A 15330-nucleotide genomic window follows, 5' to 3' on the forward strand; every position below is an offset into this window, starting at 1 on the left:
ATGTTGTTGCTTCATCTTCATCTTTTTTTGATTCATCCTTCATGGCTACATAGACTACTTCATCATTATTTTCATCGAAATCTTCTTCAATAATGTAGCGTCTCTTGCCTTTCTCTTTGCTATCATCTTCTCTTTTGTTCCTAAACTTGCTTCCTTCTTTAAAGTTTTTCTTCTGTGGGCATCTTGCAGCTATATGACCCACTTCATTAGAATTGAAACATATAATAGGAAGCTTGCGTTTGAATTTACCTTTACCTCTATGAAATCTCCTGGCCAGTAGTGCTTCTAATTGTTCTACATTTTCCTCATCTGTGTTGCTATCACTAGATGCATGTTTTCCTTTTCTTCTTCTTTTTCTTGATGTGTCCTCCTCAGTATCTTTTATTGTCATTTTTGCCTTGAAAGCATATTCAAGGTTCTCAGGTCTGTAATTGTCAAAATTGGATAGCTCAAATGTAGTCAGTCTTCCAACTATTCCTTCAAAAGTTAGTGTGTTCCCTTGTACACACCTCAACTCTAGAATGGCTGAAACTCTTATGGCATAGATAGGAAGCAGAGTTCTCAAGTATTTTCTTATGGATGTTTCTTCTTCCAATTGACCACCTAGACTCCTTATTGCACTCACTGCTTCTTTTATTCTAGCAGCATACTGAGAAGCATTCTCACCTTCCTCCATTTTCATATCATCAAACTTCCCTCTTAGGCTTTCTCTTTTTTCTCTCTAGACATTCTGATCTCCTCCATAGATTTTTGACAGAGTTTTCCACATCTTGAATGTAGTGTCACAGTCTTTGACATCATCATATTCGGCATAGCTAAGTGCAGAGGCAATCTCCAACATTGCTTGATTGTGCTCCTTATTGTTGTACAAATCATCTGTAGTAAGAAGTCCTGTTGGAGTTACATGTTTTGTTCCACTTGATGTTTTTGCATAGTCACCTATTGATTCAAGGTACAACTTCATCAAACTCTACCATGTAGCAAAGTTGTCTTTGTTAAGCTTGGGAACTTTTCTCTTGGACATCTTGATCTTATTGCTTCTAGTACCTTGAAACTAAATCAGCAGAAGGCTCTGATACCAATTGTTAGAATTGATTTAGAATAACTAAGAGGGGGCAGGGGGGCGAATCAGTTATTCAAGGTCCAGATGTTCCTTGTACACTTTTCTCCTGAGTGTGATAAATCCATTCAATCATTCATTCATGCAAACTTTAACTTTTCTAATTAGCAAGTTACTGTAAATCAACATGCAAGTACAACACACGGGAAATCAACACATGACACAGTGATTTACATGGAAACCCAATTTGGGAAAAACCACCAGTAACATGCTACTCAATTCTCATCCTTCTGAAGTGATGGCCTATGAAAGGCCTTCCTTGTTAAAGGCTTACAACACACACTACTAAATGTGACCTCGTTGGATGATTTAACTACCCTATTAGAAGTGGGCCTGGTAAAAGGACTTTAGAACATTCACTTGGAATGCCACCTTGCTAAAGGATTTACAAATGGCTATTAGGCCAACCTAAGTCCATAGGATTTTTAGATCTAATACAATTGCTAGAGAGTATTAGAAAATCTTGACCTAACTACAACATACAACTTATCTTGTAGATTTCAAATCACTTCTCAGCTCATATCCTTGCCTAGCCTTCTATCTCTGCAACTCTTAACTGCTTGCCTTTTCTTTCAAGCTTTGTCTTTTTGAGTCTCCATACTCAATGTACCAATGCAATCATCTCTTCATGACCACTTATAGAAGTAGAGCCTCTGTGCTCTTCCTTCTCCTAGATGTCTCCTTCTTGACACCCTTTCAATCACTTCATAGATTTTGGCACTTCTGTAGCAACAAGATCAGCAACTTCTTGCTTCTTGGTCTATGACTTCTTAAATAGAAGTCTTGAAGTTCCTTTTCTCACTTGATTCTTCTATTTTTCAATTTCAATTCGCATGGATTAGGTAGGATACATTGTATCTATCCCATATTTTGTTTCCTCTAGAAATTTCTTGATTAATCTTTTAGAATTCACCCAAAAATGGTTTACATAAGATTCTATGCCAACAACTCACCATCCTTATCTTCCAACTTGTTCACAAAATTCAATGCAACCACTATGTTAGCTCAGATTTGGTGAATCTTCATCATTTGAAATAATGTTGTAGCTCGGCACTATTGAAATATTGGTGCTCGACACATATTGTGTTACTTGGAATCAACTATGTTTTTTCAGATGCTCGGCACTTGAAGATCACTCGACACTAATTGAAATTTTTTCTAATGCTCGACACCTGATCTTTTACTCAACACTTGAAGATCACTTGGCACTAACTAAATTTTTTGTTACTCAACTTCTATGAAGAATTTGCTTGGCTTCAACTAACTTGCTCGGCACCTTCTGATGATCAAAGTTAAAGCTTTGCAGTCAACCTTGTTACAACTTCTTCTTCCAATGTATCTAAGTGTGACCAACCTCTATATCTTTGAGTATGCCATCAATACATTACTTTACCATTGTCTTAATTGATTCTTGCACTTCATTACAATATCATAACTTAACCTTCCTTTAGGTGCTCTTGTTACATCTTGTTGATCAAATCCTCTTCATCAATCAACTAAGTGATAGTGCATGAATCTTGTAAGCAAATATCATCCCTTCATATAGCAAGTTTGACACCAATGGCAAAACAATGATTGAAAATAATCTTTTACAACAATCTCCCTCTTTGATCTTCAACAACAATAAGCTTTTCAATCAAATTTCCAACAATTTTTCACTTCATCCTTGGTCAAAGTGTAGGCATTTTCTCACCCATCGTGTACAATATGCTTGTCAAACTGTCATGGCCTAACTAGAAACATATGACATATGTCTATAGGTATGATATCATAAAGTACCTCATCCTGGTAGCTTCCAATCTTGAACTTCACTAAGCATTGCTCACTGACCATTACCTTGTGGTCATATTGCACCCAAGCAATATGATATGGGCATTGGTATTTATGTCTCTTAAGCCTTAACTTGGTGACCATCATTTCTAACTTCAGATTGTCAATACTTCCACCATCAATGATCACATCACACTAATCTTCACATCTGCACCTTGTGTGAAACAAGCTCCTTCTTTGATCAAGTTCATTCTCACCACTCAGTGGGACTCTTTTGTTGACTAGGACTTCTCCTCTCTCAACATCTTCAAAATGTGATGATATGGCATCTTCATCAACATGTGTAACTCTAGCATGGTCTTCTTTTCTTCAATCTCTACTTCCTTAGCACTGGTAACATTCAAATGCTCTATGCCCTTCTTCTCTACAGTGAAAACATCTCCCACAGAAGCCTCCTCTTCCAAATTCTTGTCTTCTACCCCTTCCTCATTGATCTTTATTTTTCTAATCATGGAAACAATTGGAATTATTCCCCCTCTAGTTCTGACTACTACTTCTAGCCTCATTCTTGTTCTTCTGATCATTGTTTTAGCCTCCATAAGATCATCTGCCAAATTTTCCACTACAACCTCTTCCACTATTCTTGTTGTCAAACTTTTTTCTTAGTTTCTCCTCAACCCTTAGGGAAAACTAGTTTGCTTCCTCAATACTGGTGACTTAAAAAAGACTCATCTCATCCTAAATGCTTCACCTTAATGTATTAAGATAATGGGTGACTTTCTCCTTATCAGCTTCTACATGGCTAGTTCTAATGAGAACTCTATAGAACTCTTTGGTATGCTCTTGAACAGATTTTCTCGCTTGGTTTAATCCTTACATTTTCTTCAACAAATCAAACTCATAATTCGTGGGAATGAACTATCACTTCATGTTTAGCTACCATTTGATCTCATCTAGTGATTTTGTCCTTTCCTCATTTATTATGATCCAACTAAATCTCCTACCACCAGATCTTTGCATGACCCTTCAGTTTGGCCTTCGTGAACTTGACCCTATCCAGATCTTCAATATCTTCATATTCAAAGTACTCTTCCAATTCATTTATCCATGCAATTAATTCCTCTAGGTTGAGATTTCGTTAAAATGTGGGAACATCAAACTTAGGTCTTTTTTGCAATACTAGAAATGGCCTTAAAAATATTTGCCTCCTCTGGGTTAAGAACTTCCTCTACTACATATGGGTTTGCATTTCCTTCTTCTTCTCTTTCATCCTCACTTTCATCATCTCCTATGGCAAGATTCATTCCTCTACAAATCTGTTCTTGCATTTCTTGTATTTTCTTCTGAAGGGTTCTAAAATCCTCAAGTTTAACACCTTTGACTCTTCCACCACGCTCTCTTCATGGAGGCATTTCCACACATCTATTAAAACCCTAGTGAAAACTACCTCACAACCGGCAATCTATCTACATGCTCAAACCAAACCATGGTCCTAGTGTGAACTCCCTCGCAATCGATGATCTCTCCACACACTCAAGAACTTCAACTATGATACCACTTGATGAAGGGTGCTTTCCTTAATACCATAAACACATAATGGCAATAAAGAACAACAATAATTGAGAGAATAAAATATGGGCTTCTTATTATCGCTGCAAATACGAAATTCTAGAATTCACAATTACAATATGCTAACCCATATGGGTGCCTTCATTACAGTAATTTGCAAGATAAAGTTGTGAACTATCATCCAAAGTTGTCCTAGACAATGTTTGGGCATTTCTTAAATAGGCAATTTTATGCCACCTGAGAAGGTTCTAGACACTCAAACTTAATACCTAGGGTTGATAGACCTTAACAATACATATAAAGTTGGCGAAATACACCTTTGACAATTATTTTGGACATTTTGGTCGGCCCAACTTCGGAAGACCATAGCTCTTGAACTATTGCTCTGATTGGCCACTATAACCACTTTTTAGAAATCCCAGCTCTTGATCTACAAACTCAGATTCACACAAGCACCCATCTGTCAATTTTTTGGGCCTCATCTAGGCACTTTAAGGCCTCCAAAGGTGAGCCTGGAGTTTATGTACCAAAATTACAAACCAAAAATCTGTAATAAATCCATGAATATGCATGATATGACATTGAGCTTCAAATAGTAGGCTAATATATCCAAGATAAATATCTAGCTCTGAAATTAGGACATTCCAAGATCGTATGAAAAACATACTAAAAATAGTAAGTTCTCAGAAATAGTAACCCCCTGTCTACTAGTCCTGATTAAAATAGAAAAGGCTTAAAATAAAATATATATTTGGCTGATGCAAGATTACTCTTACACCCAAGATGCTCCTGCATTATTTTGACTAGTCCCTTTAACAACTTGACAAATTATACAACTCCTCACCATCTTTAGAACATCCTTATACATTTGTAACCAAAAGTATCTTTTTGAAATCAACCTTATTGTCTTATCAATCCCAAAATATCTTGCAATTCCACCACTATGTTTCCCCTTAATGATATTACCTCACATAGATCTTCTAGGTATACATGACTGAATTCCTTTAAACAACATATCTTCCTAAATTAAATAATCAACTCACTTAACTTGCTTATCAAGTTCATCACTTATGTGATTCTTACAAGCTTTGAAAGGTTCTAAATGTAAACTAAGATCAGTATCATATAAGTTCTTCAAATAATCAAAGCCAAGCACTTCAACTCACATCTCTATCAACAAGTTTCTTCTTCTACTCAAAGAATCCCCTACTCTTTTGACCATCCACTTCTATATTTCAACACAAAATTTAGCATATACTCAACCATTTCATATATCTTTGATTCAAGTTTTTCTAACTTCCCAAATACTGTAAAGATTTATGACCAATATACAACACAAATTCCTTAGGCATCAAGTAATGTCTCCATTTCTTCAAGGCTTGAATAATTTCATAGAACTCATGGTCATAGACCAAATATTTTATGTTAGCGTCATTCAATTTCTCATTATAAAAAGCTATAGGCTTACCTTTTTGACTCAAAACAACTCCAATTACACTTCCACTAGATTCACAATCAACTTGAAAAACTTTTGTAAAATCATGTAAAGAAAATATAGAGAATACTATTAACTTTTCCTTCAATATTTCAAAGCTTTTGTTTGCTCTATGTATCCATTTGAATTCATTTTTATCACCTCTCATTATCTCTATCATTGGACTACATACTGAATTGAAATTTCTCATAAAATTTATGTAGAAACTTGTCAATCCATGAGATGATCTAACTTCTCCAGCACTCTAAGGTATAGGCCACTCAAGAATATATTTTATCTTTTTAGGGTCCATCTATAATCCTTCAACAGAAATCACAAAACCAAGGTATTCAATCTCCACTTTCATTAAAGACCACTTATTCAAGTTCATCAACAACTTTTCTTCCATCAAACTTTGTAGTACTTTTCTAATATACAATCAAACTTTTACACAAGAATTTCTTGAGGATCTCATTTATCAATCTAATAAAAGTACTGGGTGCATAAGTTAAACCAAAAGGTGTACCCAACCACTCATACAAATCCTCATTAGTCTTAAAAGAAGTCTTCCATTCATCTCCTTCTTTGAACCTAATCCAATGATATCCACTTTTTAAATCAATCTTTGTAAAATATTTTTCTCCAAACAAATGATTCAATGTGTCACCTATTCTAGGAAAGGGCAATATGTACTTAAGTGTTATTCAATTTATAGCTCTAGAACTAGTGCACCTTCTCCATTCTTCTTAGGTGCCAATACAATAGGTACTATACTCGGACTCAAACTTTCTTTGATCAAACCCTTCTCAAGTAATTCATGCAATTGTGTATTTAGTTCTTCATTCTCTATAGGTGTTTAGCCTATGTGGTGCTTTTTAAAGCAAACTAGCTCCAAGTATCAAATCTATATAGTGACTAATACTTTTTACATGAGATAAGCCATTAGGTTTACCATAAAAAATAATATCCTTAAATTATGTCAACAAATACCTAACCTTAGGTAAATGCTCAAGTTCATCTTGTTTCTCAGTATTTCTATGGATCAAAGAAAAGAAAACATTATATTTCTTCATATTTCTTAGAAATTGATTTCCTTCAACTAAGAAAACTCTAACTGTAGTATAATTATTTGGTTAAGGTTTCTCAATCAAAGGAAGCAATACTTGTTTCTTCCCATTAGCCCAACTAGTATATTGATTCAATCTACTATCGTGTAAATCTTGTATATCACACTTCCAAGGTCTTCCCAAAGGAATATGACAATAATCCATAGGCATAATATCACACAAAAAATAATCAAAGTAGTTTCCAATTTTAAATTTTGTGGGTCATTATTTACTTACTAATAACTTTTGTTCATCCTTGATCCAAGCAATGTGATAAATGTTAGGGTGTTTCAATCTTTGCAATGTCAACTTAGATACCAATTCCTCGAATGCCAGATTATCAAAATAAACACTGTCAATGATTACTTTACAACATTTTCCTTCAATCTTACATATGGTCTTGAAAATACTTTTCCTCAAAATAGGTTCTCCATCCAAGTGTTTGTTCCATAAGGTTATCAGACCCATTGGTCTTATCTATTTTGATACCCTTACTTCAAAAGCATCCTAGATAGAGCCTCACTACTAGTCAGACATCCATAACCCCAACAAGTTTATCTTTGTGTTCAACCATAAACATTGCTCTACTTTTAGTGATTTTTTATAGCATCAATAGAAATACTCATATGCCCAAAGCCAAATCACTTTATTTTCTTCTCTTTCATTTTTTGATATTGCATTTATTTTTCTTCTCAATCTTTTATTTTGGCTTACAAGCAATGATGCTTATAGAGGATTTGAAAAATCATAGTGGCATTGCAATAGATGTATGATTTTTACTATTTTCAACTTCAGTTTGAAAAACATCAAGAACTCAAAGTAATTAAGTGAGTAAAATATTGTAACTAGAAGACTCAAGTTCCTTAAACACAATAACTAAGTTCAATCCAAATTTACTACAAAATATTTTTAAAGGATTAGCTATAAGGAACAATTTCTAGTTCAAAGAATCTTCACAAGAGATATTCAATAAATCAAATGAAAAAATATATCAGGAGAGTAGCAAAGTATGTGGAAGAGCACATCTTTCTCACAATTTGGAATCCCTTCAAACTAAACTAACCAAACAAGCAACTTAACTAAAGGAGGATAGAAAACTAAAGGAGATAACTACTCTAAGCAACAAGTAAAGAAACTTACCCTAACCCTCTCAAACAAAGTGGGTCAAGGAAAACCTACTCCAATTATGTACAAGAATCATGAAGGGATGACACAAACCAAACTAATATATACACTTGATCCAACATGGTTTCTCAAGATGTTCAAAAGTAGCAAGGCTTGGTTGATGGTTCTTAGTTTTTCAAATTTATCCTTGTACTCCGAGAAAATATGTATTACCCCATTTTCAAACTTAGGAAAATTATCATGCAAGATCGACATTTGAGGCAATTGATATGGTCCATGGTTAATCCAAATGCAATATTTCTTTCCTAAACCTCTATAATCAAAAGATTAACTTTCAAAATTTTCAATATTAAATGCCAAGAAAGAAACAACATGGCATGTCTCGAGTGGTAATTCACATTGAGATCCTTGTTGATCATCCACAGCTTCAGGAAATCACAATTAGTGGTGCGTTTTCCCTCTAGCGTAAACATCAAAATCTCAGGTGACTAAGGCAAGATCAACATTGCAATCAAACCCATGAAATATTGCATTTGGAGGCTTGTCTTTGTACAACATGAACCATGCATCCTTGTGAACATCACTAAGTGCTTCCTCAAAAATGAAGGATTCCTTTATAATTTATCCTTCAAATATTGACCAAGTTAGATGTTGTGAGGTTTTCACACCATCACCCCATTGTAAATGGGGACCCCCTATTTTGTTCTAAGTTTAGGGGTAAGCAAATATTGGCATCATTTTAAGAAATTCTACAAGCCTTCCAAGAGTTGAGTTGAAAAAGAAAATGGAAGAATCTAGCTGCATGTGAAAATTTTGAAATTTGATAAAATTTGGCTCAAAAAACCAAAATAAAAAAATTGAGAAAATTAAATTAAAATTGACCCAAAAATACGTGTACTTGCCCAATTGCATGGCAACTTCTACATAATACACGTACTTGTCTAAGTGCATGGTGATTTCCATTTCACTTTACATGTACTTATCCAAGTGCATGGTGATTATCACGTGCTACATGCACATTGATTGCACCTTGCCTAAGTTACCATTGATTTACACCATGCACTTGCCTAAGTCACCCTCGATCTCCACCACACTACATGCAATTGCTTGAGTCACTCTTGATTTCCACCAAGAAAATGTGTAAATTTTCTTAAGTCTTGACTGGTTTCCACTTCATGCATAAAGGTTTTTGCGTAAGTCCCTAGTGGTTTCCACTTAGCATTTAATGGTTTTTTATATGTGTAGTGGTTTCCACTTAGCATTTGATGGTTTTTCCTAAGTAGGTAATGGTTTCCACTTCAAGATTAACAAGAGATCTCAATTACAAAACCACCCTACCTCTCTTCAAATTTTATGAAATACTTCAAAATTTTAAGATTATTAGGAGATTATAAAATATTATCAAACTTCAAAGATGTAAGTAACACTAAAGATTAATTAAATAAATAAATAAAATTGAGGAGAGAAAGCAACAAAAATTTAAACAAAGAATAAAATAAAATAAATACAAATATAAATGGTTTTAAATTGAGATGAGAGTACAATTTGCCTTAACTTTACAAATGGTGGGTTTTAAATTGGGAGGAGGCTAAATTTACCTTGATTTTGCAAAATATGGATTGAATTTTAAAATGAATTAATTAATTGATACATTGTTGCATTGAAATTATCCAAATGACAAGCAAGAGCCTCCAACACAATGATAACTTGTGAGCCTCTCATGTGGGAGCTCTTAGGTTCAAATCTACTCGAATTTAACACATAATAATAATTAATTACTATAAATAATAATAATAATAACAAGTAATCTAGGCTTTGGCCCATTACCAATCAAAATAAAAATAAATTATCCAAATGACATCATTTTTTAATAAATGGAAAATTTAGCAATAAAAAATATATTGTAAATGTTGATAAAATAAATATTTTCCAATAAAATTTGTACTACCCCATTAAATTATTTTTTAGTGTAAATTTAAATGACAAGTTTGTTATGATTTTCTAAGTCATATTGCAATTATTATTTAAAATTTTACAATCATTTACAAGTGGTGGTTTTCCTTGCAGGTTAAGATGATGAAGTGACATAATGACATTTTTTAACTAGTCCATGGTTTCTTTCAAATAATCCTATTGGTCTATGAGGTGGTGAATTTGCCTATATATATGCTCTCTTCTCATTGGTCCAAGTGTCATTGATCCTTTTCAGATTGTGGTAGATTTGAATTTTTCCATCAATATAAGGAGGTAATGTAATTTTCTAATTGGCCCACAAGGTGGTACTTAATTGTAATTAGGTGAGCATTTAATGCTTGTAGCAGGTGATTATGAAACCTTAAATAAAGGTTATGTGGATTAATCTTGGCCCTTAAATCTTGGTCATTCATTGTACTTGAGCTCCCTATATAAGGATTGCTCCTCTCATTTGTAAAAAGAGGATTTGTTTGAGAATTATTGCTATTATAATACCAAATTTCCTCTATTTTTTATCGTTGTGTCTTGCATGGTGAATTGTTGTGATCTAGTTTGTATTATTTCTTGGTGATTCATATTTCCTCACTTAACTTAGGATTTCATTTCATAAGTAGGGGATATTTTCCATAGCAAGTCAAATTGGGATATTGCTATCAGATTTAACTATGTAGTTTTCTAGTCAAACTCATTGACCCACGTTTCATGAGTAGTGATTCACATGAATCCATCTCTCATGAGAATAAATAGAACACTTACACTTATTAGATCTAGGTGATGCTCATCAAGGTGAAGCATTGAGACTTCCCAAGATGACACCCATCCTATTGCTACTCCAACTTAAGTGCACTTAACTACAAAGTTTCCTTCGTAGCTAAACTCAATCTCCTTGCAACCCCATTTACATATCTTCAACAAGTGTTGTGCCTTATGAACCATTCATAGAAATCCCCTTACACTCATCAAATGGTAAGTAGGCAATATTTTCCATAGCAAGTCAAATTGTGATATTGCTATCAAATTTAAATATGTAGTTTTCTAGTCAAACTCATTGACCCATCTTTTATGAGTAGGGATTCACATGAATCCATCTCTTGTGAGAATAAATAGAACACTTAGACTCATTAGATCTAGGTGATGCTCATAGAGGTGAAGCATCGAGACTTCCCGAGATGTCACCCATCCTAGTACTACTCCAGCTTAAGAGTGCTTAACTATGGAGTTTCCTTTGTAGCTAAACTCACTCTGCTTGCAACCCCATTTACAAAATCTTCATCAAGTGGTGTGCCTTATGAACCATTCATTAGAAATCCCCTTAAGCTCATCAAATGGTAAGTAGGTTATATTTTCCACAGCAAGTCAAATTGCGATATTGCTATAAGGATTTAACTATGTGGTTTTTGAGTCAAACTAATTGACCCATGTTTCATGAGTAGTGATTCACGTAAATCTCATGAGAATAAATAGAACACTTAAGATTTATGTGAATCACTATTCATGAAACATGGGTGAATGAGTTTGACTCAAAAACTACATAGTTAAATCCTGATAGCAATATCACAATTTTATTTCATGGTGTTTAGAAGTAGTTTAATTAGATGGAATTCATGGTGGATGCTCACTTGAATGACTTGACAAATCCAAGCACTTGCCTCTTGTTGATGGTAAGGGTGCCTTGCGTTGTAAAATTTGTTCGAGAACTATTGCTATTATAATGCCAAATTTCCTCTACTTTTCATCGTTGTGTCTTGCATGGTGAATTGTTGTGATCTAGTTTGTATTATTGCTTGGTGATCCATATTTCCTCACTTAACTTAGGATTTCATTTCATAAGTAGGAGATATTTTCCATAGCAAGTCAAATTGGGATATTGCTATCAATTCTAACTATGCAGTTTTCTAGTCAAACTCATTGACCCATGTTTCATGAGTAGTGATTCACGTGAATTCATCTCTCATGAGAATAAATAGAACACTTACACTCATTGGATCTAGGTGATGCTCATCAAGGTGAAGCATCGAGACTTCTTGGGATGACACCCATCCTAGCACTACTCCAGCTTAAGCACACTTAACTACAAAGTTTCCTTCATAGCTAAACTCACTCTTCTTGCAACCCCATTTACAAATCTTCACCAAGCGTTGTGACTTATGAACCATTCATTAGAAATCCCCTTTAGCTCATCAAATGGTAAGTAGGCAATATTTTCCATAACAAGTCAAATTGTGATATTGCTATCAAATTTAACTATGTAGTTTTCTAGTCAAACTCATTGACCCATGTTTCATGAGTACTGGTTTACATGAATCCATCTCTCATGAGAATAAATAGAACACTTAAGACTCGTTGGATCTAGGTGATGCTCATAGAGGTGAAGCATCGAGACTTCCTAAGATGTCACCCATCCTAGTACTATTCCAGCTTAAGAGCGCTTAACTACAGAGTTTCCTTCACAGCTAAACTCACTCTGCTTGCAACCCCATTTACAAAATCTTCACCAAGTGTTGTGCCATATGAACCATTCATTAAAAATCCCCTTAAGCTCATCAAATGGTAAGTAGGCAATATTTTCCACAGCAAGTCAAATGTGATATTGCTATAAGGATTTCACTGTGTGGTTTTTGAATCAAACTCATTGACCCATGTTTCATGAGTAGTGATTCACATGAATCTCATGAGAATAAATGGAAACACTTAATATTTATGTGAATCACTATTCATGAAACATGGGTGAATGAGTTTGACTTAAAAACTACATAGTTAAATCCTGATAGCAATATCACAATTTTATTTCATGGTGTTTAGAAGTAGTTTAATTAGATGGAGTTCATGGTGGATGCTCACTCAAATGACTCGACAAATCCTGGCACTAGCATCTTGTTGATGGTAAGGGTGCCTTGAGTGGTAAGCCCATAGTTGAATGCACTTACCTTCAATTGATATTCAATCTTTAGTTTACATCCATTTAATGGGGTTGGACATGAGATGATTAGAAAGTCATTACAGTGATCCCTAGAAGCTTGCACTAGGTGGGTGGAGCCACCAGTGAGATTACATCTAATAGAATTTGTATCATCCATGATTCCTTGCATTCCTAGTTAGAGGTAGCAGTAGCAGTAAGTTTGAGTTGGAGTTAGTGGAAAAGTCAAATTATATTTCATTGCACATTGTAAAGCCAAATCTTGAAGTACAAGAGTTGATATCCATTGAATAAACAACGTATGACCCTTTATGATAACCAACATATCACATCATAAAACCGAGTGAAGTCCATAAATAAAAAGGGACATTGAAGGTCATTCTATAACCTTACTTTGCAAGCTTACATCAAGAGACGATTGAGTGTTTGGTGTTTTTCCTTTAAACATTAAGTATTTGATTCTACATATTGTAGTGGAACAAAACTCACATCAATGCAATTCAAGGTTAACATATAGTATTTTTATATTACTAAGTGATGTCCAATATGAACAAGGATAAACATCAAACAAATATTATATCTACTCAATTTTAATAGCTTAGGAGCTAAAATTAGGTGAGTTGGTTGCAATTGTGTCTATTGAGTTCCTTCCTTGAAGATTTGAATCTCCTCTTAGCTCAAGCAGTCCCAAGAATTGCAATGAATTTTATGGACAAGCTAACTTACATTGAGATTATTTGACATGAAAGTTACTCCTTTTGTGTAAAGGTTTTAGGTGGGAGAAAGACAACAAAGGTTCAAGGAGGCACAAAAAGAGTGGACGACCCTAAAATTGGCTCTAATGATTAGAAAATTGGATGAAGAAATTGTTGACATGGAGAAACTACCAGAATCACTAGGGCAAGGGTGTAGGTTCCCCAAAAGTAGAGGTCACCAAGAAGAAAACATCAAAATGGTAATGGTGCAAGTGATGCAATATTGACAGGGGGCTTATGGGACAATGCGTTGAAAGCATTTTTGGCAACCTAAATGAATTGGCTATTGTTTCATCTATGTTGTGAGGTAGCAATGGTAACAATCAACCAAAGTTGTTCTATGAAGAAACTATAGTAAAAAGCACCGTGAGTTTCTACAAATTTGTTTCTACACATAATACTAAAGCTATAACAACACTTTTTGTGCTTGAAATGTTTATAAATTTTTGATAAAATATTTATTTTTAAAAATAAATTCTCATGCGAACAAATTATATTATAATTTTTTAATTTAAATTAGAATAATATTTTTTAAAAACTTTTAAACAGACTAAGAAATAGTATTTATTTATATTCAAATTATCATATATAAATAAAATAATCATTTAATAAAATTTTCACCCAAAAAATCTATTTTAAAAAATTAATAAGAGAAAAACAATAGTAATAAAAAATATAACTCCAATAAATATTAATTATGAAAACTATAAATCAATAACTAAAAAAACTAACTACTTTAAATTAAAAATAAATTAAAATAATTAAAAAACTTAAACCTAAATCAATTTCAAAAATTAAACCTAAATCAATTTTAAAAATAAACTAAAATTTAAAAACCCATAAATGATAATTAAAAAATGTGAATTTAAAGTAAAAAATTTTTTAAAAAAATTGATTGGATGTTTCTAATTTCAAAATTGATTGTTCATTTAAAACATGTCACTTAAAATGTTTACAAAATTATCAAATACATGTTAAACACTCCTTAATACATTATTTTATCTAATTCCATGTCTAAGAAAAAAATTTAAATTTAAAATTTAATTAAATTAATGTAATATTAACATCACAATGTAAATTATTTCCTTACACCAATTTCAATGGTCAACATAGAATATATGATTAAAGATATAGGATGTCATTTATAAAACACTAATAAATAAACATATGCATGGAAGATAATAAACTAGAGTTCAATAAATGCCCTCTTAACGAGTTCTTAAAACATTTTAGGATATAATAGTCAATTTCCTTATAAATTTATATTACAATGTTCATCAATAAATTAAAATCATTACTAAAATAATTTAGGAAAACAAAATTATATTATGAATAGGGGAGAGTGCTTTTTAAAATTTTCAAAAACACTCCCACTTTTTTATAGCAACTTATTTGGCAAGTTGTCCACTTTTAACTAAGGTTTCAAGTGGACATCATCAATTATGATGCCACATCAGTGTGCTTTTTGCCAAGTTGCCCAAAATAACCCAAACAAAAAGTCTGATCAATGGTCGTGCAAA

The sequence above is a fragment of the Cupressus sempervirens genome, chromosome 3 (genome assembly GCF_028749045.1).
Source record: "Cupressus sempervirens isolate cs-2001-9-10 chromosome 3, ASM2874904v1, whole genome shotgun sequence".
NCBI classification, from domain to species: Eukaryota; Viridiplantae; Streptophyta; class Pinopsida; order Cupressales; family Cupressaceae; genus Cupressus; species Cupressus sempervirens.